We start from the raw sequence: 25,299 nt of genomic DNA on the forward strand, positions 1-25,299 counted from the left end.
CGAACGTGACACCCCCCGAGGACCCCTCCTCAAATTCCCCCCCATAGCCCCCCCAGCACCCTCCCGCTAAAACCTCCTCAAGTTCCCCTCAGACCCTCCCCAAATCCCCCCCAAGCATCCTCAAGACCCCTCCCCAAATTCCCCTCACGACCCCTCCAGGACCCCTCACCTGTCCCTGCGCCTCCTCAGCAGCTCCCGGAGCCCCCCCGTCTCTCCCAGCGCCTCCCTCGCTCTCTCCAGCGCCTTCCGCAGGACCCGCCCGAGCCCGGGGCGGCTCCCGGGGGTCCCTGAGGGGGTCCCATGGTGGAGGGAATAGGGGGCGCCCGCTCCATGCCGGGCCCGTGGTCAGGGGGCGCTGCTTTTGGCTCGGCTCCGATTTCTTGGAGACGCGAGGGGAGGGCGGGAGTTGCTGAGGGGAGACGCCCGGTGAGTGGCTGGTTTGATAGAGAACGCGGTGATTGACAGGAGAGGGGCGAGGGAGGCGGGCTTTGCCGAGGGGAGGCGCACGGTGATTGGTTGGTTCAGCTCGAGAGAGGCGGGAGTAGCTGAGGGGAGACCTGCGGTGATGGGTTGGATCCGCGAACGGGAAGGCCGGTGTTCCTGAGGGAATACCCGCGGTGATTGGTTGGTTTGGGGTGGGTTGCGGCATGATTCGTTAGTTTGAGAGATGAAGCGTGGTGATTGGATGGTTTGGGGTGGGGCGCGCTGCTATTGGCTGGGAAAAGTCTAGGATTTTTAAAGGACTTTCCCGGTTTTTTGGGGAAAAACTCTCAGATTTTTAAGGAAAAATTCCCGGATCTTTGCAGGAGAAGCATTTCCGGGTTTTTTGACCCCACATGACCCAAAAAAAACCTAAATAACCCCAAAACACTCGAAATAAACCCCAAAGAACACCCAAAAAACTCCAAATACCTGAAAATGCCCCAAATAACCCCAAACAAATCCAAATAACAAAAAAAAAAACAAACAAAAAAACCCAAATTCAACTCAAAGACTCCCAAATGATTTCAAGTACACCGAAAAAAATCCCACATACACCAACATAACTCCCAAGAACCCCAAATAATTCCAAATAAGCCCAAATAAACACAAACAAACCCAAATACTTCCAAATAAACACAAAGAATTCCAAATAACCCCAAATAAACAGAAATAAACCAAGTAAAACCCAAGAAAAACCCTAAAGAGTCCATATCTAACCCCAAACAAACCCTAAATAAACCCAAATAAACCTCAAGACACCCCAGTTCCTCCGGTCCCCACCCCAAAAATGATCCCGACCAATCACAACGCGAGGCACTGATGACGATCCAGTTGCTGGGCAAAAACTCAGAGCATTGGCCCCACCCAGCGATTTTCAGCCAATCAGCGCCCGGCCCGACTCTGACTCATCACTTGCCAGCCACAGACCAAGTCCTCTCACTGCGGTAAGAACTAAAGAGACCGCGCAGGGTAATTTCCAGCCAATCAGAGAGTGTCTCGCTGATGACTCATCAGTTACCAGGAGAGGAATTTGGGGGGGAGGGGGAAGGTGACCCTGGGGATGGGCTGGGGACCCCAAATTAATCCAAAATGGGGTCGGGACCCCAAAATGGAGCAAGAGGGGCCTGGAGCACCTAAACCAAACACAGGGGAGGGGACTGGGGGAACGACTGGAAAGGAGACAGCGGGGAAAAGAGTCGGGACCCCAAAATTGAGCTTGGAGGGGAATGGGACCCCCAAATTTAACTCGGAGGGGGATGGGACGCCCAAACCCAAAGACAGGGCAAAGGATATCTCAAGGGTGGAATTGGGGTTGCGGTCAGGGGAGGAGTTCTTAGCAATACAAGAAGGGTGAGATCAAATTCCTGCCTCTTAGCAACAGCAGCACTCCACACAGAACCTGTCCCCAAAACCTAAATTCCCTCTAAAACAACTGAGAAATTATGCAACGTCAGATATATTCGATCAATTTCCTTCATTTAATCAAGTTTTGGGTGTTTTTAAAGGATGAAGGTGAAGCAGAGGAAAATTAAGGCCAAACCAAAAGGAGAAGCAGCCAGGTGTGTTCCCAACATGGATCACAGGGAATGTGAGTGTCCAGGGCTGTGCCCAAAGTGCCTCCTCTAGTGGGGGATGGAGCTGGAGCAGCGCACGAAGCTCTGCCCGCACCGGGGCACTCGCAGGGCTTCCCTTAGTGGTGCCTCCGTTGGTGTTGGTGTTGGGTCAAGTGAGAGCTCTGTGAGAAGCTCTTCTCACACTGGGGACACTCATAGGGCCTCCGCCCTGTGTGGATGCGCCGGTGGGTGATGAGGGAGGAGTTGTGCTTGAATCCCTTCCCGCAGTCGGGGCAGCGGAAGGGCCTCTCCTCTGTGTGAATCCGATAGTGCAGGAGGAGACTGGAGCTGGTCGGAAACCTCTTCCTGCATTTATCACACTCGTAGGGCCTCTCCCCTGTGTGGATGCGCAGGTGGGTGATGAGGGTGGATTTGTGCTTGAATCCCTTCCCACAGTCAGGGCATTGGAAGGGCCTCTCCTCTCTGTGAATCCGATAGTGCCGGAGGAGAATGGAGCTGCTCTGAAACCTCTTCCCACACTTGGAACACTCGTAGGGCCTCTCCCCAGTGTGGGTCCTCTGGTGCACGATCAAGCTGGAGCTCTCTCTGAAGCACATCCCACACTCAGAACACTTGTACGGTCTCTCCCCAGTGTGGATCCTCTTGTGCCTGATCAGGGTGGAGCTCCGGCTGAAGCTCTTCCCACACTCCCCACACTTGTAGGGCCGTTCCCCAGTGTGGATGCTCTGGTGCCTGATCAGTTCGGAGTTCCACCTGAAGCTCTTCCCACACTCCACGCACGTGTGGGGCTTCTCCCCATCATGGAGCTGCTCATGGAGCACCAGCTCCAAGCTCTGGCTCCGTCTCCAGCCGCCTTCCCGGCCCAGGCTGGCTCTTTCCCCCTCAGATCCCCGCCCGCTGCGTTTGCAGCCCCTCCTCGTGCGGCATCTCCAGGGCTTTTCCTCCCCGTTGCCTTCCTGCGCCGTGGAGCCGCTCAAAACGGCCTCTTCCACCAGGTTCTGACGCGGGCATTTGTCCTCCCTGCTCTCCATGCTCAGCTCCTGCTCTGGGGGAGGAAGGACAAGGACAGGATGGGATTTGCCTCCATGCCACAGGCAAGGGCAAGGAGATCCCCCCAGGGCTGAGCTGCAGCCGGGGCTGTGCTGGGCTGGGAGATGGAGCAGCACAGAGGGGAAAGGGGCACTCATCGCCAGCTCGGGGCTGTGCACAAACCACCAACAGGACTGGACTGCTGGGAATGCGTCCTGAGCTGTGTGATTTTCCAACATCTGTCTCATTACTTGGTTATGACAATGGCAAAATGTCCGCAGCTCATATCACAAGTAGCAGAAAAAGAACTTCACGTTAAAATTTACTTTAAAAGGTTTTTGACCAATTATGCAAAGCAAAAGCATATTGACATTAGTTCTATCCAAGCACTTATTATAAGCACATTGACGGTTAAAACAATGCTTGCTTATTTCAAATACAATACCTGCTTGTAAGCCTTAAAATACAATGCACAGAGCTCCATTATTAATCTTGGAACTTCCCAGTATCTTGCTAGATACACTTTTCAGCAGGTTAGGGAGTTATTCTAGATAAGCGTTAATGCACACAGACCATTGTTCTACTTCTCCTTACTTTCTACTTCTTATATAATGATTCTGCTGACCAATCTTATGGCTGCTGCTAAGCTCAAATCAGTTCTAATGTCTCTGAGGCTTGTCTTTTGCAGCTTTCCCACAACCCTCTGATTTTAAGAATCCAGAGACACTGACTTCCCCCTCACCTTCCTCAGTGTCCCAGGCATCTTCCTCGCAGCCTTCAAGAAGTTGGCAAAGCGAAATCCTGGTTTGGGGAAAAAAAGGGATGAGAATGTTGAGTTTGAAGTTCCCTCTGTCTGAGTCCATCTCTACAAGCCACTGGCCATCTGGGCTCCAGAAACACTTCCCAAACACCCAGATTCAGCCCCAGAAAAGCCTCCCAGGAGTTCCCCATCCCTGGTTCCTCCCCTCAGCTGGGACAGGGGTTCCCCCCGCGTCCCAGCTGCTGGGGGTCACGCTTGGATTGGGGGTCCCCCTTGTGCCTGGTGCCCGCCCTGCCCAGGCTGCTGGCAGTCCCACCAATGCTAAAAGCTCCCCCTGCTTTGCTCTCCCCATTTTGGGATGCTGGGGCTGTTTGGGCTCCCGGGCTCGCTTCTCCCCTCATTCTCTGCTCTGGGCTGCAGCGGCTCCAAGGAGTCCCCCCTGCCCCTCTCCAGGCTCTTGAGGCTCCCACCAATGGCGGCGCTCCCCCCTCTCTGGGCTCCCCCCTTTGGTCTCCTGGGGGACCCAGGGCTCTGCTCCTCCAGGTTGCCTCTGCCGGCAGCCGCCACCGCCACCCCCCGATGTCCCCCCGAGGGGCCATTCCTGCTCAGCCTTGGACTTCTTCATTCTCCAAACATCCCCCCAAAACCCAAACCCAGGGACACCCAGGGATATCTGGGCCAAGCTCCCCCTCCCCGCTCACCAGTGCGATGGGGGGGGATGATGATCCCAGAGGTGGGGGCTGCGAATTCAGGCAGGGATCGATGACGTGGTTCCCTCACCTCAGCCTTGATCCATCTTCGTCCCTCCTCTTCCTCTTCCTCCCACTCCTTCTCTTCCGTTCCCCCTCCTCCTCCTCTGTCTTATCTCCACCTCCTTCGCCTCTACCATTCTTGCTCTTCCGTACCTTCTCCTCTTCCACCTCCCTAACCCCACCTCCTCCTCCTCCTTCCATTGCTGCTCTCTCTTGCCTCCACCGCTTCTCTTCCATCCCTTCTCCCCCTGCTCCTCCCCTCTAACCCCACCTCCTCCTCCCCCTTCATCCCTGCCCTTCCCTCCCTCCTCCTCCTTCCCCAGCAGCAGCCACACCCTCGGTGCCCCGTTCGGCGTGGCAGGAGCGGGGATGGAGCCAGGACAGGTCGGGATGGGCAGCACGGGGCTCTCGGCTGCTCCAGCCGCTGCAGGCGGGGGGATCCCGGCCCAGCCCAAAGGAAAGGCAAACTGGGGAACATCACAGTAGAAGATGGAGATAAAAGAGTTATGTTAATAATAACTGCAAAGGAGGAAAAGCTGGAAATTTCAAAGTTTACGGAAACCGAGAAAAAATAATTACAAGATAGGAAGTGAAAAAGATAAATCAGGGAAATGGAAACTTCTTGATGGAAGACAATTTCATAATAAAATGTGCTTACTAGGAAAATATTAGAAGACTTGCATCAGAAAACCCACTGGGGTACTCAAGCTTTGTGTGATCATTTTTTCAGGGAGTATGGGTGCACTGGGATTTTTGGAGTAGCAAACCCAGTACCTGAGAGATGTTTAATATGCCAAAGGAGAAATAAAAAGGTGAAGAGAAAAACAACATTTGGAGTTCATGAGTTAGCTGGTTGACCATTTCAAAGTATCCATGCAGAAGTTTAGATTTGTTAGGCTCTGGATTTATTTGTAAAAAAGACCTGTTTAATCTAGAAAAAAGACAATATGCCATATGTTAGACAGGAGATTTTAGGAGAATAAAAACCTTTAAAGAATCAGAAAGCCCCGAGAAAAAAACAAGAAAAGAAAAAGGGGAAATGAAAGGGAGAGGAACACGAGGAAAAATCATAAAGAGAGTGGGATCCTCTGCAGGTCTTGCCCCCTCCGTTCGTGGCCCAGGCGCCTGTCCCGGGTCCCGGCTCGCTGCCCACCTCAGCTCCGCCTGCCCCGGTTTCCATCCCAGGTGCGGCCTCACTGCCCAGGGCAGCTCCACCTGCCCCGGCGCTGTCGCTCAATTTGTGTGCCCTGCTCCCACTGCCTGGCCTGCGGCCGCTCTGCCGGCCATGCTGGGGAAGATGGGGGTTGCTCTGTCCTGCCGCCTGCTCCGAGGTCACCGCGCCCACTGCACCCAGGGGGGGTCCCAGCCATCCCATCCCCAGCTGCCCTGCCCGTGCCACCTGCGCTGGGCACCGCCGCTGCTGCCGGGCTCTCCCACCTGCCTTTGCTCTGCCGGCAGCTGCCGGATCAGCCGCCATCACCCATGTGGGGGCTACCCACGCTCCAGGCTTGGGCTCCACGGGAAGATCCCCCTCTGCCGATTCCAGCAGAGACCCTGCCCACACTCCCACCGAGCCTCGGCAGGATATCCTCCCCTGACCCTGTCCTGCTCTGAGTTGCGTCCCCTTGGTAACCACAGCTCCGGCTGTTCAGGGAAACTCTCTCCCTCCACAGGAAGCACCTTATCGAAACACTAGGAGCTCAGTTAAAAGGCAGCCCTCTCCAAATTCTTTCTCAAAACACACGAGAAAGGCTATAGAAGGTAAAAAAGTGAAAGAGTTAGATGAAGGGATTGCTCTATTTCCGTTCAGAGAGGTTCCCATGGGAGGGATGCGCTGCCCCGCCCCGCGGGAGCCACCAGCGCCCCTGCCGGCCGTGCCCGGAACTGCACCCAAGGGCAAAGCGCCGCAGCCCAAAGGCCGGGACTGGGTCCGGGCTCTGTTTGCTGTCAGTGCCGCAGCTGTTGGTGTTTGTTTGCTTTATTATACACACTAGTAAAGAACTGGTATTCCTATTCCCATATCTTTGCCTGAGAGCCCCTTCATTTCACTAGTCTAAAACTTAAGAGGGAGGGGGTTTGCATTCTGCATTCCAAGAGAGGCTTTTTCTGCCTTCCCAAGCAGACACCTCTCTTGTAAAGCAAGACAAGCACCCACAGGCACTGAGGGGGCTGCAGGAGGGGCACAAGAAGGCCCTGCAGCACTTGGGCACAAAGGCACAGCAGTTGAGTGCAAGAAGGGAGCAGCAAAAGGCCAAGGTGAAGGCAAAGGCCAGGGCACAGTTCCTACAGCCCCTGAGGGATCAACCCCAGGGCCCAAGGGGGCCCCAGCACCCAGGGCACAGGCTCGGCCACAAGCACCTGGCAGAGGCATTGCCCTCCTCGGCAGGGGAGAGCCCACCCAAACAGCCCCTGGCAAGGAACCAGGGCTCCAGCTGCAGGGCACAAGGACACTGCAAGCACAGACTGCAGCACCCTCAGGACCAGCAAGTCCACCCCTTGATGGACATGGATTGGCAGGGCTGTCACAGCTCCCATCACACCAGGGACCCTCCACACTGGAGCCCTTGAGAACATTCAGGGTGGGTCTGCATTGAGAGGAGGCATTTCCTGATGGACACAGGGGCCTCTCAATCCACTCTGAATCTTAGACCGAAGGGGGGAAAGAGTAAAGGAATGTTTTAATTTTTAAGGGAATGAGTGGGAAAGATGACCAGGTATGATTTGTTCAAGCAGTAGTAGAAGCTGTGGGGGATAGGTCTGAAATAAATGAATTCCTTTTTCTTCCTCCTGTGCTTGTAATTAACTAGGAAGGAATTTGTGAGTGTGGTTTTAATACTGCAAAAGGGGATACAGAGGCTAGTTCTGTTCTACCTTTGTGCCAAAATCTGACAAGACCCATGCTGAAGTGAACCCCAAAGTGTGGGTAGCCCCAGGGAAAGAGGGAAAATTAGATATGGAGCCTATAGAAATTACTTTAAAGCAACCAAGACAAGCAATACCCTGTTCCAAGAGAGGGAAGGAAGGGCTCACAGCCTGGTATTGAGTTCCTGTTAACGGCAGGGCTTTTAGAGCCAGGGATGTCTCCCTAGAACACTCCTATCCTGCCAACAAACTGGATGGATGGACACAAAGAGGAAACACAGAATTTGCAAGTGTTAAAATGAAGATTAACTGAGGCGGCTGACCTGGGCCTTCCAGACAGGGCAAAAGACTTTAAATTACAGGTGGATGTTAAACAGGGTCTTGCCAAAGGAATTCTTGTGCTAAAAAATTTAACTCTATATAGGATCTCCTACAGTTCAAGTCTGGCATCAAGTTAAAGGTCTGACAACCAAAAGAGCCTCTACATGGATGAGCAGGGCTCGGTTATTAGTGTATGAAACTTGTTCAATGGCACAGGAGGATTCAGAACTGAGGACAGGGCAAGGGTTTAACCCAGCCTCCTGTTTGAACAGCCTGGAGAGGGGCTGGCAAGGAACCCAGGACTGCACTCAAGGGACAGAGCTCCAGACCCAGGCTGGGACAGATTGATGATGGGACATTCCCTGGCCTGAGGGAGAAAATGTGGTTGTGGCTGGCTCTGCAAGGGCAGCAGAAGGGAAAAGAGCTACAAGACAGGCTGTTATTAAGGAAGGGGAATCAGACACAGCGCAGGTCACCGCCCCACGCTCAGCTCAACCCGCGCAGCTGTGGGTGCTTGTGAGAGCCTGGCACTGAAATGCCCTAAGCAGGAAGGCTTCAATATCTTCTGCTGACACCATGGCACCTAACAGGGGGGCAAAAGCAATTCTCACTGCTTCAGCAACCACTGGAGCAGATATCAAGGCACATTCTCCCACAGGAAGCTGGGCTGGCACAGAGCCTGCCCTGGCACTTTGCTGCTGCCAACACCCAGCCAGGACATCGGCTCCTGCCTAAGGAGTGCAAAGCAGCACCACTGGTGGCCAAGGGGCCCATGCCAAGTGTCCCTGAGGGCAGAAACAGCCGCCAGCACAGCTCAACACGGGGGGACCCCTCAGCCTGGCCTCAAGGGCTCTGAAGCCCCGGAGATTTGCACTTCCCACCTGCAGCAGGAGGATGGGAGGCCGCCCCTGAAGGCAACGCAGCAGCAGCCAGGGCTCCAAAGCGGGCCAAGCCCCTGCGCCTGCCCACAGATCCTCGCCTGGAATCCTCTGCAATCCTGGCCACCCTCCTCTGCCATCTCCAGCCACTGGGGCCAAGCCTTGCTGCCACTGCTGCAGCTTCAGCGCTGGCTGGGCCTGCACTGCCACAGCTGCTGGGGAACACCACGGCACAATTCCACTCTGGGGCTCACTGACACCCACACTCTGGGCTGCCTGCCACTGCACTGCTGCAAAATGTGCCGAGTTTGGTTCTTTTAAATCTTATTTCTCTGCTCAGAAAGGTTTCTCTACACAAAGGTTTGCCTTTGGGAAAGGAATTTTAAAGGTTTTATTTAAGGAATGTTACACCACTCAATAGAGATGAGTTTAACATCTGAACAGAATGGGAATAGCCCAAAAGATACCCACAGAGATAACGACCAGCAACAAAACATCAACATTGCCCAGCAGCAAACAGCAACCAACAGCTACCCCAGACACTGCCCCCCCGGCAGAGCTGGAGACACCTGGGCTAGAAAAGGCTGAGAAGGAAATCCAGGAGTGTGGAGACCGAATTCACATCAGAGGGGAAGAAATCCAGGTCCAACAGGAAACCAAATACTAACAACTTATACAACTTGGAAACAATGAACATTAAAGCAGTAGATTTAGATTGGTTCTACATAAAGTTTAGGAAAAATCAAGTAAAACTCACATGGCATGGAATGATTTTCTCTGCACAGCTGGGCTATTTGGAAAGAAATTAATTCTGTTGCACATCCAGGCCAGAAACAAGTAATGCCTTGACTCTCTAACACTAAACAGATTGTTGCAGAGTTTTTGTTTTCACTGCAGTTTCAGTGACAAAATTACAATTTGAGAAAAATTTTTCATTATATTCCCACTTAATGTTGTCAGGTAGGTTTGGGACAGAAGTGTAAGAATCAATTTTTGGTCTGGGTTTTTCCATGTTCTCCTTTATGTAGCTTTTGCAAAATTGAAGAGCTTTAACCGTAATATTTTGAACTCGTAAAAAGTTAATACTCCTTAAAAAAATCAGATTCTGGGGGGGCCACACGTGACTCACCAGATGGCTGCCCTGGAAGAGAAGCTCCATTCCAGGCAGCTTGCAGAGGAGCTTTAGAAATGCAAATGAACACTGCTGGGCAAAGTGTGGACAATGCACCTGGGTCTCTTGCCCGGGGCAAGAATTGGGCTGATTCCCTCTGCCCCTCACCCCAAGCTCTGCCTGCTGGCACTGATGGAATTTGCACAGCTCAAGGCAGAGCCCAGGGGGAGGATATCTGACCCTGCAACAGAAACGGGTGAAGCTGCAAAGGGAAATAGCAAATGCAGAATGTTGGGAAAACTTCACTATAAACAAATGGGGGGAATCAGCCCTCTGCCCACTCCAACATGTGCTGTCACTGTCTGTGTTATATAGGGTATATTAGAGCACTGGGGATTTTTTGCTACCAAAAATTCAGGGAAATCAGTTGGGAATCCAAGGATTTGATGATTTAATTAGACAAAAGCAGTCAATTGATGCAGCCCTGGCTGGAGAGAGCGGCCAAAAATGGAGAAAAGATGAATGGCCAGCAGAACAAATCCTACAACACCATGGACCAGCCCCTGGGAACTCAAACCAGTTCATATCAGGAGCCACCGAACCCATTTCTCATTTCAATGACATCATTAGATTGCAAGCTGCCCTCGCAATAACCAACCAGACAGCTCCAGCTCCTGACCTTCCTGCTGACAAACCCACTGAAATGAGGAACACAACACTTAACCATGGGATGGGATGAGATCATCTGTTAGCAGAAAAAAGAGGAGTTTGTGGAAAAGTAAACGACTCAAGCTGCTGTTGGCAAATAGATGACAAAGGAAACGTGGAGAAACAGATAACAAAGGAAATAAGAAAGCAGCTCATGTACCAGTCCAAACGTGGAAAGGACGGGAATGGGACACGGTTTTGTGGCACCCTGGCAGAACATGGCTTAAAAGAATACTGTTTCTCCTCTGATGTGCTACAGGAACTCTCACCTTTTTACCATGCTCTACACCTTGAGAGTACAGCTCATTCAGCAGCTGAGCGAGGGAATGCAGATGGCAGCCAGGCCTCCTGATCCGGAAACGGCTACAGAAGGGCAGGGAATGGGGAGAATAATCTTAAAACCAAAGAAGACTCGAAAAGGAATTAAAAAAAAAAAAAAAAAAAAAAAAAAAAAAAAAAAAAGAGAGAGAGAGAAAGGAAAACAAAAAAAAAAAAAAAAATCAGTGAGTGAATCTGCCTGGAGATTAGCTCTGCGACTCGTAGAGAAGGAAGGGAGAAACCATCAGTTTCAAAACGCCTTACTAATTTACATGGACTGCTGCTCAAAGTCCCGCTGAATTCCTGTACTTCCAAAAGAACAAAGACTTAACAGAGCCATGAATGTGGGCTGTTCTACAAAAGTGGGGGTGCACATTACCGAGGACATGCAGTTGCCGGATCGGGAGGTCGGAACCTTCCAAGGACCTCACCCAGTGGGCAAAGGGAGAGGGACATGAGGCCAGGAAAATGAGGATAAAAAGGAGGCTGCGAACTACAACTATGGCAGAGAGCGCACGGCAAATGCCCCACAGCCTCTCCCTCTGCTCAGCAATAAAGTCACTTTTACAGGACTCCTCTGTCTCCTCTGGGCACAGAAACCTCCGGCCACGGGAATTTCCCCGCACAGCCCCGGGCACGGGGCAGCCCCCTCTGTCCCAGACACAGCAACCGGGCCGAGCCAGCGCTGCTCCGGCAGCGGCTCCTGCCGAGGCAGCGGCCGCAAGGAGACCGCGGGCAGCCGCTCCCGCAGCGCCCTCACGCCAGCGGCAACACGCGCCGGACACGGCACAACGAACCCGCCCGAGCCCCTGCCGCCCCCGAGGCCCGCAGCCAGCCCCGAACCCCCGCAAAACCCAGCGCGGCTCCCACCTGCGCTGCGGCCGCCTCCGAGCTCCGCCGCCGCCTCACCGCGCTCCGGCCGCTGCCGCCGCTCACGGCACCGCACACGCGCTCCGACAATGGCGCCGCTGCCCAGCCACGGCCGCCCTCAGCCCGCCACCGGGCCCTGCTCCGCCCCGCTCCCACCAATCAGCGCGCCACAACCGCGACTGACGGCACCATCGCCCAATCCCAGCCAGGGGCGGGCTCTGCACACGGCACAGCCCCGCCCCGCGCTCTCCGTGCCCCCCGGGCTGGGTGAGGGGAGAGCCGGAGCTGAGGAACAGCCCTGGAATGGGCCCGGGCCCGAGGGGGATTGAGCTGAAAACACAAACAAACTTCTCCGCAGCTCCCGCCACGGCTTTCCCGGCACTGCGGCTCCGGTGGCTCCGGCTCAGCAGGAAGCCCTGGAGCCTCATTTCTCCTACCCCTAATCAGGAGCATCATTGCATCGCTTTGATTTCCCCCAAAAAGAGAAAACCGCCCCAAACCCTGTGGATGAGTGGGAGATGGGAGAGACTTCTGACAGAAAACTCCAAAAACTCAGAGCAGTATAATGAGAAGTAAGTGAAGACCCTTAAATGCAGCTTTCCCCCACGCCTCCCTCCTTCCAGCTGTGCCTCCTACCCCGGCAGTGCCGCAGACAGGGAATGGGGCCGGCCTCAGTTCATGCCCCGAGGCTTCTCCCTCTCCTCAGGGACAGGAGACGTTCCCCTGCTGCACCCTGGGCTCTCTCCCACCGGAGACTTCTCCAGGAACTTCTCCAAGCTGAGTACATCCCATGGGGCACAGCCCCCTCCAAGTGCTGCAGCGTGGGTCACTGTGCCCCGGGGTCAGTCCTGCCAGGACAGGCTGCTCCAGCGGGGCCCTCTGGCCACGGGGTCACAGCCTCCTCTCAGGCATCGCCGTGCTCCAGCGTGGCTGCTCCGGGGGCTGCAGGGGGATCTCTGCATCGCCATGGATCTGCAGGGGGATCTCTGCTGCCCCGTGGATCTCTGTATCTGGCACCGCCGGTTTTGCAGGCACCAGGAATAGGCTGAGCTCTGCCTGAAGCTCTTCTCACATTCCCCACACCCTTCCCAGCACAGGGAGGCTTTTACCTCCTCTCAGCTCCCCAGGCTGGGTTTGCAGCCCCTCCTCGTGTGGGATCTCTGGGCCTTGTCCTCCCCGCTGGAGATGGGAAAGGAACGTGGAAGGACAGAATGAGAAGAGGAAGGAGGGCAGACAAGGAGAAGATGGGATTTCCCTCCATGCCAGAGGGAAGGGGAAGGAGATCCCCCCAGTCCATCCCTGGCAGGATGGCGTTGGCAGTGAGTCTGTCCTGCAGCGATGCTGGGCTGGGAGATGGAGCAGCAGAGAGGGGAAAGGGGCAGTGATTCCTCCTGCCCCGCCTGGCATTCCCAGCCTGGAGCGTCCTGGTGCTGCCGAGGCCCTTGGAGCGTCCGGCACTCCGGAGCCCGAAGGTCACAGCTGCTTTATAAAGCTGTCAAAGTCGGCAGGATGGGTCTGGGTATCATCTGCAGCAAACTGGGTTTATTGGTACAGGAGCAGAACACAGAGCTGAACAGGGCCCAGGGACAAAGACAGGGCACAAGCTGAGGGCACAGGGTGTTTTTATATGGGGTAGTGAGGGTGGAGCTGAGGGTCAGGGTCCAATGGATATGGGGGAAAATGGTGCAAAGGATGGGTTAAGGGTCGGGTCAGCTAATAGGGAAACAGGGGCAGAGGAACGTGAAATAAACAGGGCCAGGAGACTTCTTCTCCTTTTTAATGCCTTTATTAAAAGTGATCAGCTCAGGATTGTGCGGCTCGACGGGTTTGCAGTGTCCGTCGTCTCTCCCAAGGCGACTCAGAGGAGGAGGATATGCACAGCTCTGTCCACTAGGAGCAGAGCTGGGGGAAAATCCAGTCCTCGTGGGAGCCTTTAGGGCCTGCTGATCCCTGTCAGATGGTAATCCTCCCACTCAGTCGGCCTGGTCTCACTGCCGGGGTCGTCTCTCATGGTCAGGGCACGAGGGTCCGAAGGTGTTCCGTGTCTCTGCAAGCTCAGCATTCGGCTCCTCACGTCCAGACATCACTCCAGTCTCTCAACTCTTAGGTGGCTCGTTGTTTTTGGGGTTTCTCCGTGGGTTTGGAGTCGGGGGTCCCACAAAGTATTCTGGTCTTGGGAGTCACTTTGCATAACCCCCCCCCACCCTCTCAGGTGTCTTCACTATTCTGGGAAAGGTACAACTTAGCCTCGGGAAGGTCCCCACCCAGGAGAAGGGCCATTAACTCGCCCCAGCCAGGGCTTTTACTAATACAAAAACAACCATTAACGACAACGACCTGTGATTACAATAACAAAACGCGCAGAACTTGGGCAGGGCCAGTGATCTGGCTGCCTCTTTGTAACTTTTTCTCACAAAAAAAATTCTCTTAACCGAATTTTTGTTCATAACAGTTCCCCCTCTTTTTCTTTGATCGAACTTAAATTCTAAACTCGCATCAACTAACAATTTTTTGTTTTGAATCTACTATAAATCTCTTGTGCACTTTGGTAATCATGGTTACTTAACCTTGTTACTTTCCTTGGTTTCTTCAGGTTGGTCTGCACGGCAAGTACTATTCTACTAAAACAGATAAATAACCATAGTAAAAAGAGCAGTCCTCCAAGTACACACACATTGAGAAAAAGTATTTTCCCATACATCCTTTTTGAAAATCTTTAGGTTCTCCCACCCACTGGGATCAAGTGTAGGAGTTTGTTCCTCATTATTTACACATGCTAACCTTTTTATTTCGTTTGAAATGTTCCTAAGAATTGAATTCTTTATTTTTAATACTGCCTGGAGCCGGATAACTTTGTTTAATCTGAATTTGGCTTTTACAATTTTGGATTTTCTCTATTTCTATTTCACTTTGCCTGTTCTGTTTATTTTCTCCCAAATCATTATATATAGGAACTCCCAAACTTGATCCAGTTTCTTTGGGTAATAAGAAAATTGGTTTTATCACTCTAGCGGCGCAGCTGCCAGACAAGATCAAATCTAGAGGTTTAAGGCTCCCCTGAAATGTGTTCCAAAAGGAGTTTATCTCTTTCCCAGTACACTCATATAGATACTTGTAACAAACAAATTTTCTTACCATTTTCACCATTTCTTTGCTTTTTACTAGATCTGCTGAGCTTGTTTCAGCAGCATCCCATTCAAAGCACAACCAGGCTTCCCCTATAGGGCACTCTCCTAGAAGTGGCTGCCTAAAAGTGGCAGTATTGTATGCTATCCAATACACTCTCTTATTTTTCTGATAAAGGACCAATTCGGAGAGGTTAACACAATCAGGGTTAGATCTGATGTGGACTCTCCAAGGAGCTCACTTCCTCCTCATAGAGGTGTTGGTAGCATTCATTGCACGGCTCAGCTGGGCTACCCAGAGCACCACCAGCAATCAAAGCCATCAGCACTACCCTTCCCAAGAGTCCGGTATGGGTCATCTCACACAGCCTGCCCACCCGGCCTTGCCTCTTGGGGAATTTTACTGAGGAAAAGCTTCCAAGCTCTTTAGAGTCCCTTCTACCCATTTCTCTGGTTAAACCTCTCTTGGTCTGTTCCCTACCAATTTTGCCTTCCCCCAGGGGAGTGTTCTGTAGAGGATTAACCTGGAGTCTTTAGAAATAAATTGGGGAACTTAACCAGAATTACTTATTTACAGTCTTAAACTTTTTACCAACATAGTTTACACAGAACAGTCTTAAAACATTTTAAGCAATATTAGAACTCTGATACCAATTTTTTTTCCCACACAGTTCAGTCTTTTTGACTCTTCCTTCTGAGAGTCAACTTTAAATCACAGTATACTCAGGTGAATTAACTTGTGAAGCAGATTAATCTTGTCCAGCGCCGGGGGGTGAGAGTGATGTGGACTCTGGTCCAATGCCAGAGGGAAAAACTGGGACTCTGGCCCAATGCCAGAAGGACAAAGGGGTGGAGTCCGGTCCAATGCCAGAGGAAGAATGGGGTGCAGTCCGGTCCAATGCCAGAATGCCAGAGGGAAAAAAACTGGTGTTGAATCCTGGTCCAATGCCAGGGGGTGAGAGTGATGTGAGTCCAACCTTTTCCTTTTGGTCTGCACCGTCGAATTAGTAAGGAAGAGTACCTGAAACGGACTTTCAAACACAGGCTTTAATGGTCTGCTATTTAATGATTTTATCAAAACTCAGTTTCTCCGTTTAATGTTATTGGTTAATTTCTCTTTTTCCATAGCTTGCATGTTTCTCTCATCAACTTCTACATACTCTGTATTTTGCAAGGAGTTGTATTTCTCAGCTAACTTAACTCCCAAAGTATTTTTATTCCCCTATTTTTCTGTGTATTTAATTCACTGGTTTTCTGTTCTATTTTTCAAGATCTTATCTATTTATCTCTTGCTTCTGTTTCTCACTTTCCCTTACAGCTTAAATATTTCTTTCAACCCCTTACACTTGAATTTTTTTTTCTTTTTTTTTTCTTACGCCGTTCTTCTACACAATACACTTCCCTCTAAGGAGATGTGGTAAAACTTATAATGCACAATCTACATTACTTCTATTCTTATTTGTCTATATGCATTCTCACAGATTCCTTCACACCCTCAAGACACAAACTGGATCATTATTGCTAGAAAATCACTGTGGCTCCCCTCACCTTGGGGTTGGCCCACAGGTCTCAGTATCCCTGGGCCTCTTGGAAGGGCCCTGGCTCTGGTTGCCTCTGGTGCACATTCACCTGTGAGGCTGTCTGCATGTCACTCACACTCTCACAGCTACGGCTCCCTCACACACCTGAGGAGCACTAGTCTCGTTTGCAGGTCACACACACACACACTTCAGCCACAGCCCCCACCCGCCGAGGGGACACAAGCCTGGTTTGCAGGTCACACATACACACACTTCCACTGCCCCCTTCCCACCTGCCCGGGAAGTTGAGGCTGACTTTGTGACTCACTCTCACACACACAACAAGACAACAATAAGGTACCTTTTACTTCCACATCACTTATTACAAGTTAAGTATTACTGGCCAGTTTTGGTGCTATTGGATATCCTTTCTACCTAGCTGTTTTTGTCTAACTTCAGATGTTTTTCACTATACTATACTATACTTCTTAGTACTTTGTTGAGACAGGACTTATCTGCTCCTTTATCTACTCAAAAATTCTAATTCTTCATTTAAGGGTCCCACTTCAAAGTTTACCAAGGGCTCTTCTAGATGTTACATCGGGTCCCCTAAGTGTAAAGCCCCTGACCCTGTAATTGTCACCTTTAAGGATCTTCCCTAAATTATCTTGTTCCCTGGCTATTGCCTCATCGAGACTGAGCTTTCTACAAAACCTCCTCACGTGTCCTGCCTTTCCACAGTAATAGCAATGTCGTTCTCTCAAAGGGACTTGAGGTGTCTCCATCCCTCTTGCACCTGACAGTACTGGCCTATCCTTGCCTCCTCCTGGTGGTGGACCCGCCCACCCTGCACTTTCTGTAGCTACAGCAACATTGACCTTAGCCTTGGCCTTTGCTTTATCTTCCTCCCTCCTTAAATACACCTTCAATGCCTCTCTTAATAACTCATTAATGTCCTTCTCTTGCCAATCATCCATCTTTTCCAGTTTTCTCCTCATATCAGGCCAAGATTTGGTAACAAATTGGACTTTTAGTAGCATTTGACCTCCTGGGGTGTCTGGGTCTACTCTAGAGTACAACTGGAAGTTCTGCTTTAGGCGGTTAAGCCAGGCAGCAGGGGCTTCATCCTTCTCTTGTGTACCCTCAAATGCCAATTGGGTGTTAGTTCCTTTGGGAACTGACTCTTTGATCCCCCGTATTATCAAAGACCTATATTCCATCATGGCCTTCCTCCCCTCCTCCTGGTTAGGGTTCCAGCTGGGATCCGTTAGTGGCAATTTCTGTTCACCTGATGGCACCTGGGGTCCTGGACTGTTATCTTTCTCCCAAATTTTTATGCCAGCCGCCTTTATCATCTGGACCTCTTCTGGGGAAAATAATATACTCAGGATGGAATTCATCTCCCCTCAAGTGTAGATATTTGGACCTAGAAATTGATCCACTTGGTTGGCTATGCCCACTGGGTCCTCAACTAAATGCCCCAACTCTTTCTTGAATCCTCTCACCTCAGAAGCAGTTAGGGGAGCATTCACAAAGCCAACACCTCCCGCCACTCCTCCCATAGGAACCTCTCTGAGGGGGAAGAGTCTCTCTGCCTTGGAGGTCTTGGATCTGGTCCTACAGTAAGGCCCATCTTCAGATGCCAAACTACTTTGTGGGTTCTCTGGGTTACCCTGAATGTTCTGCCCATCAGCAGGTGTATTTGCTGATAGCTGTTTACTGGGCGAGGAGGCATTTGTGTCCCAACTAGGAGGAGGTAAAAGGACAGCAATAGGAGGGGGAGAAGAGCCTGAGTAGATATTAAGCGGAGCTGGAGAAGGGGTGGAGAATGCAGAGGTGGAGTAGGCACTTGTGGTGATGCAGAAGGAACTGGAGGGGATACTGGGTTTATCATAGGGGAAGCTGAAGAGGTAGAAGGAGGAATTTGAGCAGGTGGTAATGAGATGGCAGCCGGGGGAGGAACCGGACCTGCCATTTGAGGTGCTTGAAGAAGAGGATTATAAGGTGGAGGGGCAGAAGGAGGCAAATAATCCAGGGGGTCCCATCTTTTACTAGTCCTATCATCCCCTCCTTCATTCCCCTCTTTCTTCCTCTGTACCTTACAAATTCGCACCCCTTCATCCCCAACAGCGCTCTTTAACCAGCAAGATACATACAGTAATTGCTCAGGATCAGTATTGCCTCGAGCTGTCAGATAATTATTTAATTGTTGGCACATCCACTTATCCTTTGTCCCACACCAAGGCCATCCTCCTTGCACCTCTAATTCTGGCCACACTTCCATACAATAATGGATCATTTTCACTTTATCTAATCCCTCCGTGGCCTCTATAGAATCCCATTTTACTAACAGTTCTCCTAAGGCACTATTGGGATGTATATACCTCAGTCTCTTGCCGGTCTATTTACGATTACAACATCCCATTTTTCAGGTCTCAATAAAAAAGTCCCAAAGGTGCCTCTACTGACCGGGAATTTCAAAGAAAACCTTGTTTGAGGAGCTTCAGCCTCCTCCACTGAACTTCAAATTTCTGCCTGATGCTCAGGACTTTATACTGAAACAACTGCCCAATCTCTTGATTGCCCAACTTCCAAGCGTCAGGTCTTACATCTATCGGGACTTGAACACACGAAGCCTCGGCCAAGAATCCGGATCGTGCCTGACTCCCTCAGTCAGGAAAAACAACTGCCTGATTTTTTAGTTCGCCTAACCCGCCAATTTTTAGGCTTCACCGTATCAGGACTTAAAAGCAAACCGCAGCTTCCTTCGCTGGGGTTTGTGCCTGACTCCCTTTGTCAGGACTTACTTTGCCTGCAGGGCTTGTGAAACACCCGAATCCTTCTCGGGACTGACAAATCTTACTCGAATCCTTCTCGAGACTTACAAAAGTGCCTGACCTCCCTTTGTCAAGGACTTTGGGGTGCGTGCCACTCATACACAGTAATTCACTCCGCACACCCGGAGTGAGGGGGCCCTTTAATTCCCCCTTGGGAGACGACTTCACTCACACTAATTCCACGCGCTTCCCCCTGTTCCTGGCCGGTTTTCTCGCGAAAAGCCGGAACCGCAGTACTGAGGGGTCCACTCTCACTTCGAAGGTCCGGCTGCCGGCCCTCGTCTCACTCACACACACATGCGCATGTCTCCCACTCCCGCCACCGGATTTCTCACCTGTCCAGTGCTCCGGTGCTCCTCTGCGTCGCTGTCCTTAGCCGATCTCTCTGGTCCTGGTAGCCAGCTGTCCTCTGAAGATCCAAGATGGCCAGTCCTGAGTCCTCTTGCGGCGTGGCTGTCCCGGACGAGGCCCCAGCTGAAATAAACAGGGCCAGGAGACTTCTTCTCCTTTTTAATGCCTTTATTAAAAGTGATCAGCTCAGGATTGGGCAGCTCGACGGGTCTGCAGCATCCGTCGTCTCTCCCAAGGCGACTCAGAGGAGGAGGATATGCACAGCTCTGTCCACTAGGGGCAGAGCTGGGGGAAAATCCAGTCCTCGTGGGAGCCTTTAGGGCCTGCTGATCCCTGTCAGATGGTAATCCTCCCACTCAGTCGGCCTGGTCTCACTGCCGGGGTCGTCTCTCATGGTCAGGGCGAGAGGGTCCGAAGGTGTTCCGCGACTCTGCAGGCTTAGCATTCGGCTCCTCACGTCCAGACATCACTCCAGTCTCTCAACTCTTAGGTGGCTCGTTGTTTTTGGGGTTTCTCCGTGGGTTTGGAGTCGGGGGTCCCACAAAGTATTCTGGTCTTGGGAGTCACTTTGCATAACCCCCCCCCACCCCCTCAGGTGTCTTCACTATTCTGGGAAAGGTACAACTTAGCCTCGGGAAGGTCCCCACCCAGGAGAAGGGCCATTAACTCGCCCCAGCCAGGGCTTTTACTAATACAAAAACTACCATTAATGACAATGACCCGTGATTACAATAACAAAACGCGCAGAACTTGGGCAGGGCCAGAGGGAGAACATTCTAGGGACTAACCAAAGATGGGTAATAGGGGGTGATCTAGGGTAATTAGGCCAATGGGCCAATGGGGTAACATAACTTTCCATAAATCAGCATGTGCCTACAAACATCTATAGGAGAAGCAAGCTTCTCACCATAACCTTGAAATCTATTCTTCTTATTGGGGACCAGTCCCCCACGGGTGGGAGATTGGGACTCCCATGGGCCTCCACACCAGTGCATCTTCCTTTTCCTCGCAGCCTCCTTCTCCTCTGTCCAGACAAAGTTTAGGATTGACAAATCCTGTCTTTGCGGGAAGAATAAGGGGTGAGCACCTTGGATTTTGTGAGAAAGGAGCCTCACCCTTTAGAATTTTTGAAAGTTTAATAAGGAATAATAAGGAACAAATCAGTAACAGCGCTGGCTGCTTGGCGATGGCCAGAGGCACACCGGTTAACCACAGCAACACTTCTTGTCTAGTTTTTCCAGTGTATTGTTCAAATACATATTCATAATGCTTATACACATTCAAACATTTCTCTGAACTCGTTTACATGCTCCAGGAATTCTTTAGGTTGGTTTGACCCCCAACCTGTCTTTTTAGAGTACGTGCAGGAATCGTGGATTGCTGTTTTGAGGGTTGTGTGTCACTCCCTCACAAGGGCCCCTGTTCTGTGGTTTCAGCAGGTGACAGTTATTGACAGTGCAAGGGTCAGTGGCAGGGCTCCTCATCACATCCCTTCCTTAAATGTTATCTGACCATGCAAACGGTTTTAGCTATTTCCACAACTACTTGAAATGAACATTAGCTATTTCACAAATATCTCTGACGTGTAATTGTCAGTTATTTACAAAAATAAAAGCATTAATTATTATTTCACAACTACAGCTACTTCTGCAAAAGTTAACATTCTAATGCACAACACATGGCATCCACTTTAATATTTTTCAAAAGCCAAAACTATAATGTATGTTTTTCACACCCTCCACAAACTCAAATAAATTTCATAAATGATGTTCTGAGGATATGAGCTAACAGGGGCCAGGGCATTGGCCATAAAAAGCTGACAAATCGTACCACAGCAAAAGCAGTGAAAAGTGCTTACAAACTGTACTATATCAAAATTGTTGTGATTAAGAATAGATTGCAGAAGTCAATACATAATAGCAAAAGCCAACACTACCTAGTTATTTATAACAAAGCCAGGGCAGGTTTTTCCCTTGCATGGAGCACTTGGGCCTTCCCCGGGCCCCTTCTGCCCTCGTGCAGAGCCGGTGGCATTTTCCAGCACACCCAGTTTGTAACCCAGAGCCAGGTGCAGCCGAGAAGGCTCCAAGCGCCTCCTTCCAGGCTGACTCTGCAGGTGCCGAGGCTGCTCTGGGCTCTACCAGGGCTCTGCTGGGGCTCAGCTCTGGGCCAGGCTGGGCCCACTCTCCCCTCACATTGCTCCGGGCAGCTGAGGCACAGCGGGAGAAGGAAGGGACATGGCAAGGCAGTTGAGGGTTAAGAGAGTTTTTATTCAAACAACTGCCATAACAAACAGGCTGTCTTAAGTACCATAAACTAACTACCATAACTAAGTACCGGTGCTAACTACCCTAACTAACTACCACTGCTTGTTGCCCGATTGATAAGTGCCACAAAACTCGGATAAGTTTTAAGGGCCCGGGGAGCTTGGGGGACTCACGTCCCTAAAACCCGAGCCCCCAAATTCACGTATGGGTGCTTCCCTCTTATACATGCGATTCACAACAAAGTCTCCAAGAAACAGTTCCCCGTTCCCCTTGCCTATTCTCAAAGAAACAGTTCCCCGTTCCCCTTGCCTGGTCACAGACCCCTTGTGATACATTCCTTGGTTCACAAACAAGATCATTAATCCTCTGCTTATCTTATTCTAAGAGCATTGTATGCTGCCTCCAGACAGGTTAGCATTCTTACTTTCCTGCACTAGTTTAATTATTTATTAAATCCCTAAGACTACCTGCTAGGTTACACACAAAACCCAACACACTTTCAACGGCTACAAAACTACTTTTTAACAAACCAGTTCACACACAACTCACTATAATTAAATATTTTGCTAAATTTCATTTATTTTCCAGCATTTCCCCCCTTTCGAGCATCCTTCAGTCCTGCTGCAAGGATGCTCAATCAACAGTATTGACAGTAACATCTTCATAACGAGGTGGGGAGTGTTCTTCATTCTGCCGCCCGCGGGTCATCACCTTCAGCAACCGGAGAGATCGCCTCTTTTCCTTTTCGATCACACCTAAGAGGCATCTATATACAATCCATATAGTCACTAGAAATACTAAAAGCTGCAGTGATCAGAGGGGTCAGGCTGGAGAGAGGCTTGGCTGATGATAAAAATGGGCGCTTCCCAAAGGATACAAAGGAAAGAAATGAACTGTTACTTTCCAGAGTCAAGTTCCTCACAGGCTCTGTTGCAACAGGACAAAGGGAAATGGTTTGAAACTCAGGAGAGTGAAGCAGGCTCAGATTAGATCTAAGGAAGAATTTTTTAACCAGCAGAGTGGGGAAACACTGACAGAAGGTGCCCAGAGATGTGGGAGGTGCCTCCTCCCTGGAACCATCCAAGCTCAGGTCAGGCAGGGCTCTGGGCCCCCTGAGCTGCTCGAAGATGTCCCTGCTCGCTGTGGGGCACCAGGCCCAGATGAGCTCCAAAGGAGCCTGCCAAGCCACAGCAGGCAAGGATTCTGCTTGTTCTGCATGTGGAACGCAGCCAGACTGGAGACTGTCGGAGGGGGCCCCACAAGAAAACCCCTCCCTGGCGCTGCTGCTTCCTCCTCAGCCACTGGCCCTCAGCTGCAGCAGCTCCTGGGCAGCCCAGCGCCGCTCCTCGTCCGGCTCCAGGCTGCACTCAAGGCAGTCCCGCAGCAGAGCCGACAGGCGCCGGGGCTCCTGCAGCTGCGGGGTCCCGTTCTGCCGGATCAGAGCGCGAGCCTGCAGGGAAAGCAAACTCAGCGCTCTGCCAGCTCCCTTCACACCCACACGGGCTCACATCCACCCCGGGCCTCAGCCCCAGCTCCAGGGGCACTTTCCTCCCTGCCACAGATGCTGCTCAGAGCTCATTTTGCTATGCCAGCCAAAACACCCAAACCCTGGGCCTGCCACAACCACTGCAACATCCAAATGATCTCGCCTTGTGAGCCAGTTTCATTGGCTGACTCTTGTCAGTAGGAACCTCCATCAGAAATAGCACATTTTGCTTCTCCAAATGTGGACACCAGCTTTAAGGCCATTTTCCAGAGTCGGTGTGGTCTGCCTGTGTTATTTGAGAGGATTCTTACATCAAGGTCATCTCTGCAGTGCCACTGACACTCAAGTAAATGCCTTCCTGATGCCCCATCCCAGAAACTGCCAGGCAAGGACCAGGAGGTTTGTGTTGCTGAAAGCTCAGGCTTCGTGACACAGAGAAAGTAGCTTGGACTAGGAAAGAAATACTTTAGACTATGGGGATGTTAAACAACCATCCTTATGTTTTCAACAAGTTTTCCAGTGAGAAGAATCAGGGGGAAATCACCTCACAAAACTCTTTTAGAAACTCCTGCAGAAAACTTGTTGGGTTTGGGGCTGGGATGTGGGGTTGGTGTGGGGTTTTCTTGCAAGGTAACATTAGACCTGATGCACTAGCTTCACATTTCCAGGTCAACCTCACAGCCAGAAGAGCGGCAACAACATAAATCCCAAAGCACATTGTTGCTGAAGATTGCAGAATCTTTGTCTGTGTTGAGGCACAAGTCCTCTGGGAATTCCCTTCCTATTGGAAAAAAAATGGCTCCCAATATTACCAGTTAGATTGTGCCTGGGCCAGTCTGACCCTCGCTGCTGGGCCAAAGGCAGCAACTGCGGTGTGTCACCCCAGAGATACCTTAGCTTGCTGGTGGTTGCAGCTGGGCACTGAACAAGTCCAGGCTTGTAAGGGACCCCGTTACCTCAGGAGGATAGCTTCAGGCGATGGTGAAGAGAAAAAGGAGAGGATTCTGCTGGAGGGTTTAATGTCCAGAGGTTTATTCCATGGTTACAGAGCTCTGAACATGAGGACCTGCTCCAACAGAACTCGGCCGCATGGTCTGCTGACCTTTTTAAGCTCAGGGACAGGGGGAGGGGAGGTACAGGTGAGCCACCAACCAGGTGAGAGGGGCAGGGTCTCAGGGGAAGATGACACCCAGACAGGCCAATGACTTCTGGGCATAGGGGCATCCTTTGAACTTGACCAACCACAGGACACCTTGCTGGAATGTTAAGTCTGAGTGACAGGACTCACTCAGCATGGGGGCAAGGGGGAAGGGAGAGAGACTTATAGGCACACCTGGGAAAGTGACCTGGAAGGCCAAAATGGGACATCACAGCAAACCACAACATCTCCCCCTAGTTTTGTTTAAAAAGAAGAGGACTGTGTTTGTGGTGCAGAATGATTGTCAAACCATGGTTGGTAAATCAGTTCTTCCTCTACAGGAGGGTCAGTGTTTTCCACTGAGGCTTCTAGGTCATCCATTGGAGCACTGAGGGCTTCCAAATGGTAGACCTCAGGAGGGGGAGATGAGCTTGAAATTAACTTGAGGACCATGCGTTTGATTAGTCCAAAAACAATGCTAACAACTACAATAACTAAAGTAAACAGCACTAAAAACACAGTTTTCAGAATAAATCCCAACCAGCCCGAGAGTCCCCAGCCTTTGAACAGTCCATTCAGTCAGTTTTCAGTTTCTCTGTTGATGTCCGAGAGCCTTTGTCAAGGTAGTCCATATGTGGTTTGGGCTGCGGCACTATGTAGGAGGTCACAGGTGAGATGATCACGAGTAGGACGAGAAGCAGGCTCGGTCTCATGGCATCTCGAGGCTACACAAGAACAGTGGGATCTAAACTGGCACAAAAACTTGAAACAAACATATATTATAAACTATTCCAGATAGGAGGCTTAAATGGAATTTCCTCCAGAGAACACGGGCGGCATTTTCTTCTCCAGGCAGCATGAGCAACCTGGGGTGCTTCTGTAGATTTCTCTGAGACCTTGGGAACATAG

General features: G+C 51.1%; 1 protein-coding gene and 1 pseudogene across 1 annotated transcript in view; one reads left to right on the forward strand and one right to left on the reverse strand.

Moving 5' to 3' along the window:
• LOC131093383 (zinc finger protein 850-like) overlaps window positions 1–25,299 on the reverse strand; it is a 201,688-nt pseudogene that overhangs the window by 105,356 nt on the left and 71,033 nt on the right.
• Window positions 1–25,299, forward strand: part of LOC131093384 (zinc finger protein 850-like) — a 253,540-nt gene that overhangs the window by 13,930 nt on the left and 214,311 nt on the right. The window lies entirely within an intron of this gene.

Source organism: Melospiza georgiana, chromosome 25 (genome assembly GCF_028018845.1).
Source record: "Melospiza georgiana isolate bMelGeo1 chromosome 25, bMelGeo1.pri, whole genome shotgun sequence".
In the NCBI taxonomy this organism is placed as follows: Eukaryota; Metazoa; Chordata; class Aves; order Passeriformes; family Passerellidae; genus Melospiza; species Melospiza georgiana.